Source organism: Sapajus apella, unplaced genomic scaffold (genome assembly GCF_009761245.1).
Source record: "Sapajus apella isolate SASKATOON/1434 unplaced genomic scaffold, GSC_monkey_1.0 scaffold72, whole genome shotgun sequence".
NCBI lineage: Eukaryota > Metazoa > Chordata > Mammalia > Primates > Cebidae > Sapajus > Sapajus apella.
The window spans coordinates 7,804,804-7,820,817 of record NW_022437012.1 but is presented as its reverse complement, the minus strand read 5'-3'; the positions used below and the strand labels follow the sequence as shown (position 1 = coordinate 7,820,817).

Below are 16,014 nucleotides of genomic sequence, written 5' to 3'. Positions count from 1 at the left end.
GACACAGTGGGATTGATCAGGAGCAGGGGTGGGACACAGTGGGAGTGATCAGGTGCAGAGGTGGGACATGGTGGGAGTGATCAGGAGCAGAGGTGGGACACAGTGGGATTGATCAGGAGCAGAGGTGGGACACGGTGGCAGGTGCTCAGCTGAAGATGCTTAGGGGGCATCCAGTGGGGGTCTCGGGAACAGTGAGGAATACAATGGTGTTGTTCAGGAGCGGTCGTGTATAATGGGCGTGTTCAGAAGCAATAGAAGGCATGGCAGTACATTGGGGAGGGTGCACAGGAGCAAGGAAGAATGTAGTAAATTCTATTTGCTCTAGCAACCACATTAATAGAGGTCTTTGACATATTATCTGTAATTATTTCAATGGTTCTGTATGATTTTATTTTTTCCAGCAGTGTGCTAGTAAACTGACTCCCACAAAAGCCCGGATTTGTAGCATGATTTTTGCGGTATAAATACTCCTACCTTAAAAAATTTTAAACCGTCGGCATGGCTTCACTGGAGCTACCAACGTGATGCCCCTGAATGTAGGGTTGGGAGGAGATTCTAACAATGGGCTGGTGTGAGCCGGCTCCAGCTCTCCACTGTTTATTTTCCTTTAACAGATGATGTGTCAGAATCTCAAAGAATTGCCTTGGGATGCCTTCACTGGCAGAATATAAAACCCTGACTGCATTTCCTTTAAAAATAAGGAAAACTTAACGTCGCCCATAAAAAGAAGGCTGGAAGCATCTCGCTTCCAAGACTGGTTAATGTCACTGCCTGTATTCATCTTCAAAACCTTAGTTCCTTCCCTCTTTTCCTCTGCCATCCCAGGGTGCCAGCCTAGCACTCCTAATAGAGACAGCTGTCTCAGTTCCAGGTACCTAGCCTAGACATGACAATATCCAATAATAAGAAATAAAATAGTTTCTTCTTTGCTTTCTTTTTAACGAAACGAAAATCAGATTTTAATAGTTTTACCATCTCTGCATATTTCACTGTGCTCAGGGAGCACACATACCACGGCTCCCACACAGAGAAGGTGGGATTTTCTTTCTCTGCACAGGAAGAAAAATATTCTCTGCTTGCATAATTATTTTCTCCAATGTCCCCTGACCTTTCAGCAGTATTGTAAATGTCCCTGGGTCTCAGACACATGGAAACTTGTGGTATGAAGAGGTAAGGAGACCTGCCACCTGTCCTTTTTAATCACCAGCCACCACGTGACTTCCCTCTCAATTGTAAAATGAAGAGAGTATTGCATTCTACTTTTTTTATTTTTATTTTTTATCTTTTTTTCCAGAGGGAGTCTCACTCCACCTCCCCAGGCTAGAGTGCAGTAATGCATTCTCAGCTCACTGCAGCTTCTGCCTCCCGGGTTCAAGCAGTTCTCCTGCCTCAGCCTCCTGAGTAGCTGGGATTATAGGCATGTGCCACCACACCACCCTAATTTATCTGTGTTTTTTATAGAGACGGGGTTTTACCATGTTGATCAGGGTGGTATTCAATTCCTGACCTCAAGTGATCCACCCACCTCGGCCTCTCGAAGTGCTGGGATTACAGGTGTGAGCCGCCACGCCCAGCCAGGTGTTACATTCGATGACTTCATATTTCTACACTTAAACCTATCCTAGGATCTCAAAAAGCGAAGTCCGGATCATGGAAAGTGAAATAATGAATGCAATGCACCAAGCCCGGTATTAGAAGTGGACCAAATCTTACTTCCTTTCCTCTCCTTTCCCCTTCCTAACCTTCCCCAGTTCTGTGAAATATCTGCATTTTCATTTTTTTAAAAAAAGCACTAGAGTATAATAAAACATAAGATAAACGTTTCCTGAAAGTGTAGTCCATTATTAAGGAGAAAACGGTGTTTGTGGAAGCAGCGGAGGAAACCTCTGGTCACCACTGACACAGTGCTTTCCTGCCTTTACTTCTCTGCTGGTCATGATTGTTAATAAGGAAGCTCCAGAGCATTGAGTTGCTTCCTTTGCTGCTAATGATAGAAATAACAACTTCAATTTGATGTGACAGGATTGCAGAGTGCCACTGGGCAAGTGTGCCATTCTTGTCACTTCCAGACTCCTGAAAAACTCAGTGACAATTTGCTTTGTCAGCAGATTCTACCTTGTGCCACGTTTCTGGGTGGCCTGCCTGTGCATCCATCATCAACTCCCTGGCAGGCATCTTCCTGGGCAGCAGCAAGGGAGAGAACACTGACACCCAACGTAAAAAGTCACGTTTGGAGACAAGGCTTCTGGGATTGAGGCAGTGCGGTAGTGTGGAAACAACAAGGCTTTGATACCCAGAGACCTTGGGCTTAAGAAACAGCTGCCATTGCGAAGTACCCACTGAAGATGACCTTAAATATCCTCAATTGCCATAAGTAATGTTACAATCATCACACAGGAGTGAAGGCTCAGGGATGTCCCATGTGTGCCCACAGCCACTCTGCTAACCCAGGATTTGATTCAGAGCTGCCCCACAGTAAAGCCAAGCCTCCATTGCTCTCCACATTTAATCCTAGCAGGAGACCTTGAGGGAAAAGATGAGGGTACCAAGAGCTTTGTGGGGCTCATCAGCCAAGAGTTAATTTGGAGACCACAGGAATGCAGGAGCCATCTCAGGGAGAAGGTCCAGAGAGAAAAGCAGAAGCCCAAAGCCTAAAGGTGGGGATTTATTGGTCACAGGAGAAAGGATCTGGAGAATACAGATGAACTAGAAGAGAGGTGAGAAAGGCTAGGAGAGAGTTATGGCCCACCCTTGATTGATATTTCAAATGAGGAGGGGGGATGATGGAATGACTTGTCCACTCTAGTCAAGTAGTTTCACCTAAGTGCTAATTTCATGAACTTGCAAACTGATAGGCCTCTAGGCCCCAGGCAGGCGACCATCACCAAAGGATATAGTTGGCAAAAAACAATACAGAGGGGTGGGGACTGCAGAGAACCTATATCTGTCCAAAAGGGGCATCCAGCACTCAAGTCCAGCTGACTGCAGCGAAATCTCATAATTGTTTCAGAAGGAACTAGAACTCTCAGTTTTTCATTTTTTAATTTTCTTTCTTTCCTTTTTTTTTAGATAGAGTTTTGCTCTTGTCATTCAGTCTGGAGTGCAATGGCACACTCTCAGCTCACTGCAACCTCTGCCTCCTGAGTTCAAGTGATTCTCCTGCCTCAGCCTCCTGAGTAGCTGGGATTACAGGTGCCCAACACCACGCCTGGCTAATTTTTTGTATTTTTAGTAGAGACAGGGTTTCGCCATGTTGGACAGGCTGGTCTCGAACTCCTGACCCAGGTGATCCACCCGCCTCGGCCCCCCAAAGTGCTGAGATTACAGGCATGAGCCACGGTGCCTGGCCTCTCAGTTTTTCATGTTCTGTCAACAAGACAGTTTAATAGCTTGGAAGAAGCCTACAGGCCACACGTTTGCTAATTCTGCCTTACCTGAAACCTTTGTATCCTCAGGAAATATAAACACGAGCCTCAAAATTTCACAGGTACTCAGGAGTCCCAAGCCTAAGGCTAAATGCTAGTTTTCCACATATGCCTTTTAAATTAGAGGAAAGTATGCATGTGCTATTTCTGTATCGTGATCTGATTTGACAAAGCAGAACTTTGTGGTGGAAGTAATTAGTGTTAAATCATGACTCTACCAGAAGAAAATGGCACTAATGAGGGTGGATGTTAGGATGAAGGTCAAAGGCAACACTGCAATTGCAGATTGGTGCCAAAGGCTGGAAATAGGGCATTCTGAACAACTTTGTGAACGAGGAGTTTGCTAGAAAGGATAAAATATGATTAACAATCAGTATCAAGTACAATGGGACTTTCATTTTTTTCTCTCACCTTTCTCTCTTAATAGGTTGAATTGTTATTGAGAATAACAACTCAATGCTTTTTGAACTAGTCAAAATGTTGAAAAAAACAAAATCAAAACCACAACCTCATCTAAAGAGAGTCATCACTTAGTAAGCCACAGGGGCATAATTAAAACCCTAAGCAAAATTGGCATAGAAGAGACATACCACAATGTAATATGAGCCATCTATGACAAGCCCACAGCCAACCTAATACTAAATGGCAAAACGTTGAAAGCATTCCCTCTGAGAACTGGATCAAGACAAGAATGCCTACTCTCACCATTTCTATTCAACTTAGTACTAGGAGTCCTAGCCAGAGCAACCAGACAAGAGAAAGAAATAAAGGGCATCCAAATCAGTAAAGGGGAAATCAAACAGTCACTGTTTGCTGATGATATAACTGTATACCTAGAAAACCTGAGGCCAAGTGCGGTGGCTCATGCCTGTAATCCCAGCACTTTGGGAGGCCTAGGCAGGCAGATCACAAGGTCAGGAGTTCGAGACCAGCCTGGCCAACATGGTGAAACCCCGTCTCTACTAAAAATACAAAAATTAACTGGGTATTGTGATGCATGCCTGTAATCCCAGCTACTCAGGAGGCTGAGGCAGGAGAATCGCTTGAATTAGGGAGTCAGAGGTTGCAGTGAGCTGAGATCACCACTGCACTCCAGCTTGGTGACAGAGTGAGACTGTATCTCAAGGAAAATACAAAAACAAAAACAAAAAAACCCTAAAGACACCTCCAAAAAGCTCCCAGAACTGATAAATGAATTCAGTAAAGTTTCAGGATACAAAGTTAATGTACATTAATCAGCAGCTCTGCTATATACCAACAGAGACCAAGCTGAGAATCAAATAAAAAACTCAACCCCTTTTACAATAGCTATAATAAATAAATTAATTAAATACTTAGGAATATGCCTAGTCAAGGAGGTGAAAGAACTCTACAAGGAAAGCAACAAAACACTCCTGAAAGAAATCATAGGCAACACAAACAAGTGAAAACACATCCTATGCTCACGGATGGGTAGAACCAATACTGTGAAAATGACCATACTGCCAAAAGCAACCTACAAATAATGCAATCGCCATCAAGATATCACCATCATTATTCACAGAGCTAGAAAAAAGCAATCCTAAGATTCATATGAAACCAAAAAAAAACAAAAACAAACAAAAAAAAAACCTCTGCATAACCAAAGCAAGACTAACCAAAAAGAACAAATCTGGAGATACCACATTACCTGAATTGAAAGTGTACTATAAGACCACAGTCACAAAAACAGCATGGTCCTGGTATAAAAATAGGCACATAGACCAATGGAACAGAGTAGAAAACCTAGAAATAAACTCTAATACTTATAGCCAACTGATCTTTGACAAAGGAAACAAAAGTATAATGTGGGGAAAGGACACCCTATTCAACAAATGGTGCCATGATAACTGGCTAGCCACATAAAGGAGAATGAAACTGGACCCTCATCTCTCACTTTATACAAAAGTCAACTCCAGATAGTACCAGGGCTTAAATCTAAGACCTGAAACTAAAATTTCTAGAAGGTAACATCGAAAAAACCCTTCTAGACATTGGCTTAGGCAAAGACTTCATGACCAAGAACCCAAAAGCAAATACAACACAAATAAAGATAAATAGGTGAGACCTAATTAAACTAAAGAGCTTTTGCACAGCAAAAGGAACAGCCAGGAGAGTACCCACAGAATGGGAGAAAACCTTCACAATCTGTACATTCAACAATCTATACATTCAACAAAGGACTGATATCTAGAATGTACAAGGAACTCAAACAAATTAGCAAGAAAAAAACAAACAATCCCATCAAAAATGGGCTTTTGGACATGAATAGGCAATTTTCAAAAGAATATATGTAAATGGCCAAGAAACATGAAAAAATGATCAACATCACTAATGATCAGGAAGATGCAAATCAAAACCACAATGTAACACCACCTCACTCCTGCAAGAATGGCCATTAAAAAAAGAGTATATGTTGGTGTAGATGTGCTGAAAAGGGAACGCTTCTACACTGCTGATGGGAAGGTAAACTAGTACAACCACTGTGAAAAATAGTGTGGAGATTTTTTAAAGAACTAAAAGTAGAACTACCATTTGACACAGCAATGCCACTACTGGGTATCTACCCAGAGGAAAAGAAGATATTATACAAAAAGGATTCTTACACATGAATGTTTATAATAGCACAATTTGTAATTGCAAAAATATGAAAACAGACCAAATGCCCATCAATAAAGGAAATGTGATATATATGTATATATATTTAGTTCTTTAAAAAATCTCCACACTATTTTTCATAGTGGTTGTACTAGTTTATCTTCCCATCAGCAGTGTAGAAGTTTATATATATATATATATACACACACAATGGAATTCTACTGGGCCATAAAAAGGAATAAATTAATGACATTCACAGCAACTTGGATAGAATTGGAGACTATCATTCTAAGTGAAGTAACTTAGGAATGAAAACCCAAACATTGTATGTTCTCACTCGTAAGTGGGAGCTAAGCTATGAGGATGCAAGGCGTAACAATTCTACAATGGGCTTTGGGGACTTGGGGGAAAAGAGTCTGAGGGGTGAGGAATAAAAGACTACAAATTGGGTTCAGTGTATACTGCTCTGGTGATAGGTGTACCAAAATCTCACAAATCACCACTAAAGAACTTACTTATATAATCAAATACCACCTGTTCCCCAAAACCTTATAGGAATAAAAAAAATTAAAAATAAAAAAATTAGAGACAAAAAAGATAGTACAAATACAATTTTAATAATAATAATAAGCCATGGGAGAAGTGACTCTCTTGAGGTTATCTGAGGGAACTTTCATTGGTATCTAGCATGTTTACAGGATACCATTGACCCCCATCAGTAAACAGATGCAAGGAAAACCTATTAAAAGTGAATTTCCTCCCTGAATGTATGCATGAGTTTCTGTGTGCTTATAGCACATTTCTCAGTCATACTTACACTATCTGTTTAGGGGGAAGGGAGATCCACTCACTGCATGGCATTAGTTGCATCATTGGTTTGCAAGGACAGCTCCACCCCCTCATTTAAGTGGATCATCTGTGCCAAGTTTTTCCTGGTTACAGTTTCTGCCCACCTGCCCCCCCAGCTAGCATCCCTTGGCCACTGGAGCTCCATGGTCTGGGTCTTCTAATTCCATACCCTTGGATTTGATGTCACATTGCCCATGTTGCCAGTCTGACCCTCAATCTTTTTACCTATACCTCAGTTCTGAAACCTTGTGCCTAGAGTCTGCCTTGTACCTTCCAGCACTCCATCTCTCTTTTCTGGAACCCTGCCTTACTTTTGGCAGTAGCACCCTTGCCTTACCCACCTATCCCCAAACTGGCATGCATCCTATGGTCAAGACTGATGACAGCCTTCCCTGATATTAAGACTTTCCAGAACTGTCTGCCTGCCAGGAAGCCTGCCTACCTTCTGGCACGTCCTCTCTCCCGAGCCACAGTCCTCACTGCGTAAGCTGCAACACTCATTGCCAGTTGCCCATTGGCTTGACTTGGCCTTTGGAGTGTGTTTACAACACAATTTAAAAAGCAGCATGTCAGTACTCAGGAAAGGAGACAGATTGTTCCAGCTCCACCAGCAAGCTCCTCAGAAAATGAGCCTAAGAAAGGCTGAACACATCAGGAAAAAAGACTCATTTGGCCGGAAGAAAAGAATAAAAAAGAGATGGGGAAAAAAAGAGATGGGCAACAGGAGATTCTCTTATCTGGGCTCCTTGATCCTGTTTGTTCTTTGGAACAGAAGCCAGGCTTGCTTCAGCTGGGGCTTATCGAGCACCAGACAAGGTAACGGGAGCCAAGAGCAGAGATGACTGACACACAGTCCCTGCCTCCAGAGATGGCAGTGGGACGAGGAAGATAAACTTAGAGATGGCACTTAGTGGATCACTGTGTTAAGAGAGGTTCCACAGGAGGCAGTTTCTGCGGGTGGGAAGGAAAGATGAAGGAGGTACTCTTGAATTTGGAAGTTAGATCACCAGCCTTTAGGGGACGAGAGAGGTGCACTGACCAGCAGTGATGGCGCGTACAAATGACTATCCACACGTAGGAGAGTCTGGACTTGGAATCACAAGGATGAGGCTTGACTTCAGCCCTGTCACTTATTTCCCCTATAACCTTAGGCAGGCCTCTCAGCCTGTTAGAGCCTCAGTTCCTTGTGAAGAAACAAGAATTAAGTAAAACCTGGCTGGCAGCTACTTCACAAGGTGGTAGCAAGAGCATTGTGAATGAGAAATCGCTGTGTTAAATGGGAGGTTGCCTGCCTTCACTGTCATTCCTGAACAGTGCCCCAGCACACACCAGGGTGACTGAATCATTCTGCTTTGTCACTGGTTTCAGTAGTGACAGTCTCAGACCCCAGGAACCTCCTTAGTCCCAGACAAATGAGGACAATTGGTTAGCCTGGCACATGTTCTGACCAGGGGAGCTGTGAGGTCCCTGCTGGCCAAGACATTGCTTCAACATTTTCTAAGGTGTAGAATGCAGTGTGTTTTAGAATATTCACAAGGTTGTGTAACCAACACAAGTATCTGGTCCCATACATTCTTATCACTCCAAAAAGGACTTATTAGCAGTCAATCCCAACTCTCCTTTTGCCACCCAGTGGCAACCACTGATCCAATTTCTCTCTATGGATTTACTTACGCTGAATTCTTACTCTAGTTTGAAAAGAAATTGGCATCTGAAAGCATTGAATTCTGCCTCGTCTTTACCTCTGAGTTTGCCGATAAGTGAGGGTATTTTTTTATAAACACCTTTCCCAAGCGTCACCAGCCTCAATCCGTCTCCTCACCTCCCTCAGGAATGGGTATGGCCATAGATGTGCCAATGTACTTCTTCCCGCACGCCCTGGTGTGAGGATGCCAACAAGCCATTCTACACTGTAGCCAGCCAGGTCCAATTCATTTATAAAGACACTTTGTTTCTTTGTGTTCCATTCACAACAATGTACACGAATCAATTGTTAATAGGGAGAGTTTAATATTATTGCATAAGAAATATGGCGGTGCCACTCAGCAGGGAATCAATTTTCTGATTATGATGGAGAAGTTGGGAGATGAGATAATACTGTAAACCATGCCTCTCTGATCGCCACTGTGTACAATACTGATCTTTCCAAAGGAGCTGAAGAATGTGGTAGCTGGAGGGAGTAGAGATGCCAAGCACTCAGGCCAGAGAAAGTGAGAGGTTTCTGTGTCAGAAGCCAACTTTGTGAATGACTAAAGCATTCAGCCAGCATTCTCAAAAGTAAATTAGAGGAAAGCAAAATGGAGTGAACCAAAGCTTTTTTCCTCCACAGAGGAAGCCAAACAGACTAGAGTGGCCACAGACCTGTGCTGGAGTAGCTTTCACATTTTTTCTAAACAAGACCTATCTTTCATTTGCGGAAGGGTTTAGGGATGAAAGAGGAAGTGGAGAGAAGGCTGGAGTGTTGAGTAACTCCTCAGCAGAAAGAAGAGTTTGTCTTTACCAGAAGAAACCCAAGCCAGAGGTTTAGAGAGCTGTGAATAAACATCACTCGACTTCAGAGATGCAGGACAGGCACAGAGACACCAGAGGCTCAGCGGGAAGAACGGTGATCGACAGCGGCAGGAGCTTAAACCACTCATGTAGTGTGGAGCATATCTCTCTGAAAGTCAATGCCAAGCCAGCAGACAGGACCAGGTAGGCAAGCTAAAGGCAGGACATACTAGAAGGAAAAAGATCAAGGCTGTTAAACTTTATCCCCCACAACTGCACGTGGGTCTCCACTGGCGGATTTAGGGAGCCCAGAGCTGCCCCTCAGCTGCTGGAGCTGCAGCTGCTGCTCTTAATCCCACCCTGTTCTTGTGACAGGCAACAGACAACTGCAAGATGAGGGAGGTACCCTTGAATTCAGAAGTTAGATGGCTAGCCTTTAGTGGGTGAGTGAGGTGCACCGGCTGGCACTGATGGTGTGTACAAATGACTATGGACATGTAGGAACGAGTCTGGACTTGGAATCACAAGGGTGAGGCTCGATTTCTAGCCCTGTCACTTATTTCCCCTATAACCTTAGGCAGATCTCTCAACCTGTTAAAGCCTCAGTTCCTTGTGAAGAAACAAGAATCAAGTAAACCTGCCTGACAGCCACTTCAGCTACAAGGCTCCCTCGGTGTACCCATCAATTGTAAATGAGACCATGATGCAGGTAAGTTGAATATAAACTGACAGTAGGCCCACTATCAATGTGTACGTTTAGTATGATCCTTAACATATTGATAACATATCGTAACAGTGTCATGTGACAGCAGTCACCAATCTCACGGCTCTCAGTCCCAGGATGGAGAACCCAGTTAAAGATTGGACATTCACTTTGCTTCTACTTGTCTTTATATGGCCTGTCTTCTGTAGCATCTCTCTAAGCCAGAATTTAATTTTGGCAGGGTCAATTCATCATTTAATGCCCCTCATGTACCTTATCGATGAAGAGACTGTAGGGCTAGGGCATAAGATCTTTTGTGCGCTTGTGAAAATGAACATGTTAGATTTTTAGAGTTTATGGGCTTCAGGCTACATAAATGCATTGTCAGTTCAATGCTGACTCGACCAACAACAGCAAACTGGACACACCAGATCCTGGAAGGAAGAACTGGTAGTTGGATAGAGGACGGAGAAACCAGACATAAAAGATTTGTGGAAACTAAAGAGGTAGGACGGGGCCAGCCATGCAAGAGCACTGCTGTGTAATGCTGGTGATAGGAAAACCGTGGGTCAGTACGGGCCTTTGCCTCACCTGGGAGCTTCTCTGTGCCTGCTGCTGGGCTGGGAGCCAATAGCACCTCAGCCAGCCTCCCTTGTGGTGAGCAAATAACTGGAGGTATAGCTTCTGGCAGGCAACACCAGCAATAACTGACCTGGGGCTCCCACCCCAGGCTTGTTGCCATGCTGAAATCATATATGTCCTTAGGCAGGGCCACACCAACTCACAGGCAGAGGCGACTCTGGACTTTGAAGGGCTGCCCAGGAGCTGAGGCCTCTGTGGTCTTCACTAGTTCCCTTCCTCTCACAATTAACCATCTTCACTGAATTCTGCCCAGTACCTAATGTTTAACTCTCTGATTTTCTTATGAGTCCACGTTTTACTATTTTATCACAAAATACCTGAAGATTGGTGACAAAGATGGTCTCCTTAGTCAAACTTTAGTTAGACTTCCCTGAGCCCTTTTCTCGCTTAGGCCTCAACTTGGTTTTCTGTGTGCCCCTGATGAACTCAATGTTAGCAAGAATCCTGCTAAGTTATCCCTCACCTTGATATCTGATCACCCCTGATATCTGATCAAGTTCCTCCCTGCGCCTATCCTTGATGTCTAAGTCCTCTGCCTGCCTTTAGCAAGAATCCTCCTTCCCTTGAGGTCTCCTCTTAGTAATTTTCCATCCACTGACCCCTCATTCTTCCCATTGGCCATAAGTCCCAAGCCATCTGCTGATTAGGAGTTTAGCTCAGTCTCTCTCTTCTATTCCAATAGAGTTGACTGGTATTACAATACTCTTGAACAAAGTCTTTCTTATTGTTTTAACAAGTGTCCAGTGAATAATTTTTTCTCTACAGTAGCTCCCATCATAATCTTTCCTAAAATTGCCCCTTCTTTATGAAAGGTAAGAGTTAGCCCCACAGCCTCTTGTCTACAATTTATTTAGACAGTCTAATGACCACCACACTTCACACGATAATCTAATGACCTCCACACTTCACAAAGTTCTTCTTTCCCAAAATTTTCAGTTTCTCTCTTCTGCCTAAGGATGTGATGGTTTTCCTGATTAAGAAAATGGTACTAAATACCATGAGCGTTTCATTTGGAAGTCAAGTGGAAAAGCCAATTGTGCATTATGTATCTGAAATTACTTTCATTGGAATGCCTCGGAATGGAATTATCAGGCTTTTCTTTAATTAATTTGGTACAGAAGTTTATTGTGAGGAGCTTCAGGAATAATGCCAAGGCTCTGATAAGAGTATTGAACTGTTGGCATTCAAGTGTTTGAAAGCCTGGATGTTACAGTTGGGAGAAATCCCTCCCTCCTGCCCATTACCTGGCAACTCACAAACGGTCTCCACAGCAGAAGAAAGTCAGAAGGATGGCCCAGCAATTTCAGCGTGCCCACCAACTGTAAATGAGAAAATTAGGCAGGTAAGTTGAATATGAATGGCGGTGGGCTTTGTCAGCCTACTAAAGGATTCAGAAATTTCAAGAAGAAAAATGAATAAATAAAATAAAATAGACTCAACAAAGTGAAAGTTTCATTCTTAAGGGAAAAAAGCATAATTGGGATCTGAAAATGCATTTTCTTTTTAAAAGAAATTTTTTTCGCCTCTTACAGTGAAGAAATGAATCACTCTGACAACCCTAATTCAGCTTTCCTGAACTCAGCCAGCTCTTCTCAGAGCACAGCACAGGGAAGTGGCACCTGGCCAGGGTGGTGGGATGGGGCATGGGTGTCTGCCGCAACTTCGGCCCAGGGTTGAACTCTCTTTAAAGATCCTTTGCAATTTTCAAGATTTTCCTCAAAAAACATTTTCCATTCTAGGGAACTTTTTACGATACCTCCAAAAAAGGTATTTTGTTATGTACTTCACTTTAAAAATATTTTTTCTATTTTTTACAAAGTTAGTGTTTGTTCCATTTTGTAAATCACTTCCAATTAATATCGAATTACTAAAAAGTTTTCAAATAAAGTTTGACTCTAACTCTCTGAGCTGAATTTCCTGGAAATGAAGAACTTCAGAATGTTGGATCTGCAAGAAACTTTACAAAATTTCTACTTTAGTCCCCCATTACCCAAAGGAGGGTACATTCTCAGGCTCCCAGTGGAAACCTGAAACCACAACCAAACTCTTTATATACACTGTAATATATCTATGATAAAGTTAATTTATAATTTAGGTACAGTAAGAGTGTGCCTAAATTAAAATATCTATTTTATTATTATTTATTATAAATTTTATTATAAATTTATAGGCCTAATATAAATTTATAATAAATTATAAATTTATTATAATATAGCAAAATTTATTATGTTTTATTATAAATAATAATAAAATAGAGCAATCATAACAATAGGCCATCATGACTACTTCTATGCTTTAGGGCCACTATTAAGTAAAATAAGGGTTCCTCGAAGAGAAATCCCCCAATTTTAGTCAGCTGGACAGATGGATTTGAGATTTATTTTCTACTCTCCTCAGCTGCAGCACGTGATTAAATCCTTCTTCCCTGGTAATACTACTCGTCTCAATGATTGGCTTTCTGTGCAGTGAGCAGTAGGACCTAGACCAAACTTCTGACATTTTGGTAACAGATTTTGGTGCCCTGACCAGGAGTGCATTGCTTGTGATCTTGGCTGTTGAGGGACAGGAGAGTCTCAGAAGCCCTCCTAAGCAGCTAGCTGCCTGTCTTTTTTTAGCCAGAGGTGGATTTTTGTGTGTGTCTCTCTCTCTCTCTGGTAGCATCGTTGCCAGCCCCATCTGTGTTCCTGATTGCCCAGGAAGAACAGTCTTTGAAATACGACAGCTGCATCCAGATCAGTGTCTTTTGTGGGACCAGTCAGTGGAATCTGCTCTTCTCAATGTGGGACATTTTAAAGGAATTTATGTTTGCAGGTAGAACAAGCACAGCTAATTGAGCAAGGGAAGCACTCTGATCATTCAGTCTGGACACACTTGGGGGCGTGTTAGTAATTGTACGTATACCCAGACAAGTGAGCATATTTTCTGGATACCAGACAGCAGGATCGGCTCCTCGTGATTTGGGGAATTTTGAAGGAATTTCTGTTTGCAGGTTGAACAAGCCCAACCAACTGTGAAAGGGGAGCACCCCAACCATGGTTCAGATACTCCTGGGGCTTGTTAGTCACTACTGCAGTTAGACTGTATTTTAATAATTTTTTTTTCTGTGTGCGTGTGTTGACATAGTCATGGGAAATTGGACTTTGATCCTAGAATGCAGTTGATTTGGGTGTATTCTTCAAAATTTGTCTGCATGTAGTTATAAACCAAAAGAACGAAGGAAAATGCTATTATTTTGTAATGCTATTTGCCCCACCATTTTTTGGAGTCTGGGGAGAATTGGACTCCATGAGTCTTTGAATTGTACTGCTGCATTCATTTTGCTGTTGGATTCATTTCACTGGATTCATTTTGCTGTTGAATGAGAAAACAGGATGGAGTTCCATGTATGCAGGCTTTTATGCTACTGTTCTAAGCCTGGTCGTGCCCAGTCAGTATGTGACGTTCGTCTGTAGTATGCTTGGCCCCAGTGTTCCTTAGAGTTTGGGGAGGTTTGTCCTTTAAGATTAAACTACTATTGCTTTACCCAAAATTTTGGTCAGAGCCCTCATTGGATTACCTATTGAGGTAAACAAAGTTTAGCCATGTGAACATGTTTGTAAACTTACAAACTTGTGTGGTTATCCCATGGCTAGAGTTTCAAGGTAAATGCTACTGGGTCTTTATTTATATCTTTGCATATACGTCTAGATGTGTTTATGTGAATGTACATTTATTATACGTTGTGTCTACAGAGTACCAAATTGGCTTGTAAATAAAAGTTACATGAGTTAACAAGTCTTAGCATTTTTCAAGTTCACATGACTTCAGCAAATATTTAATAAACGAGCTGGCGTTAAGATTATTGGTAAAATAAAAATAGAAGTATCTTTGGAATTGTCAGCATACATTTTTGGTCCAGGTTTTATATTTGTGTGTGCTACATATTTAAAGGTGTCAGGGCTTGGCACAAAAGGTTAAAAGACTATAAAGCAAACCAAAAACAAAATGATCTTTCAGTGATTTTTTTGAAAAATAAAACCAATGTAATGTTTTTGGTTTAACAAAAACAGCTGAATCTTCTGAGTTGTTGATGAAAATACCCATGTATTTAACTTTAAGCTTCTTACTTAGGTGAACACCTAATATGCACAGGTTCTAAAAAATAGCTGACAATAAAATAATGACTAGTTTTTTCTAATATCTCAGTTCTAGATAATTTGCTAAAAATTACAGATAAATCTAGATAAATTGCTAAAAACTAATAAAATATAAATGGGGGTAAATGCTGTAGGTGAACTTTTTGTGTAATTTTTTTTTTTTTTTTTTTTTTGAGACAGAGTCCAACTCTGTTGCCCAGGCTGGAGTACCATGGCACAATCTCGATTCACTGCAACCTCTGCCTCCCGGGTTCAAGTGATTCTCCTGCCTCAGCCTCCAGAATAGCTAGGATTACAGGCACCTGCCACCACACCCAGCTAATTTTTTGTATATTAGTAGAGATGGGGTTTCACCATGTTGCGCAGACTGGTCTCGAACTCCTGGCCTTGTGATCCACCCGCCTCAGCCTCCCAAAGTGCTGGGATTACAGGTGTGAGCCACCATGCCTGGCCTTTTGTGTAATTAAAAATCTTGAAATCCTTTGGATGGTCATTAAATGTCTTGGTAATATCTAATAATTAAGAAAGGGTTATGAAATGGGGAAACTTGTCTTTAAAAATTATAGAATGTTCTTATCTAGAAGATACTGATATCTGACAAACAGTTCAATATTTCTTGCTTCCTAGGTTTTTCACTAAAATGTAAGGTTACTAGACAATAAGAATTCTAATTAATATATAATTCTGTATATAAAATGTGACAAAGAAGATGTGTCCTGTTGAGAAAAAAAATGTGTCTAAATTCAGAAGTTTCCAAAGGTTGATTCACATTATGGACTTGAGGAGGTGATTTGTAAAATAGAGAAGAAAGGAACCAGTAAGTAGAGGAGAGCAATATGAAACAGTATGACACCACAGGAGAAGCAATCACACTGCAGATGCTCTTTCTTTGCTTTCTGGTAACTGGCCTAAGAAACAGATTCTATGTTTTATGGAGATAATTGCTGTATTATTGTTATTAGGTTTTTGATGGCTTAGGAAAACTGGAATTAAAAAGAATGAAGGGCCAGGTGTGGTGGCTCATGCCTGTAATCCCAACGCTTCGGGAGACTGAGATGGGAGGATCACTTGAGCCCAGGAGTTTAAGATTAGCCTGGGCAACACAGGGAGGTCCCATCTCTACCAAAAAAAAAAAAAAAAAAAAAAAAAAAAA

The 16,014-nt window shown here is 41.7% G+C and overlaps 1 long non-coding RNA gene across 1 annotated transcript in view; it reads right to left on the bottom strand.

The window, feature by feature from the left end:
• Positions 1 to 5,603: 5,603 nt before the first annotated feature.
• Positions 5,604 to 16,014, bottom strand: part of LOC116531767 — an 18,562-nt gene continuing 8,151 nt past the window's right edge. Inside the window, exon 3 of the long non-coding RNA XR_004260575.1 lies at positions 5,604 to 5,698. This is a non-coding gene — a long non-coding RNA (uncharacterized LOC116531767). The remainder of the gene's footprint in view (positions 5,699 to 16,014) is intronic.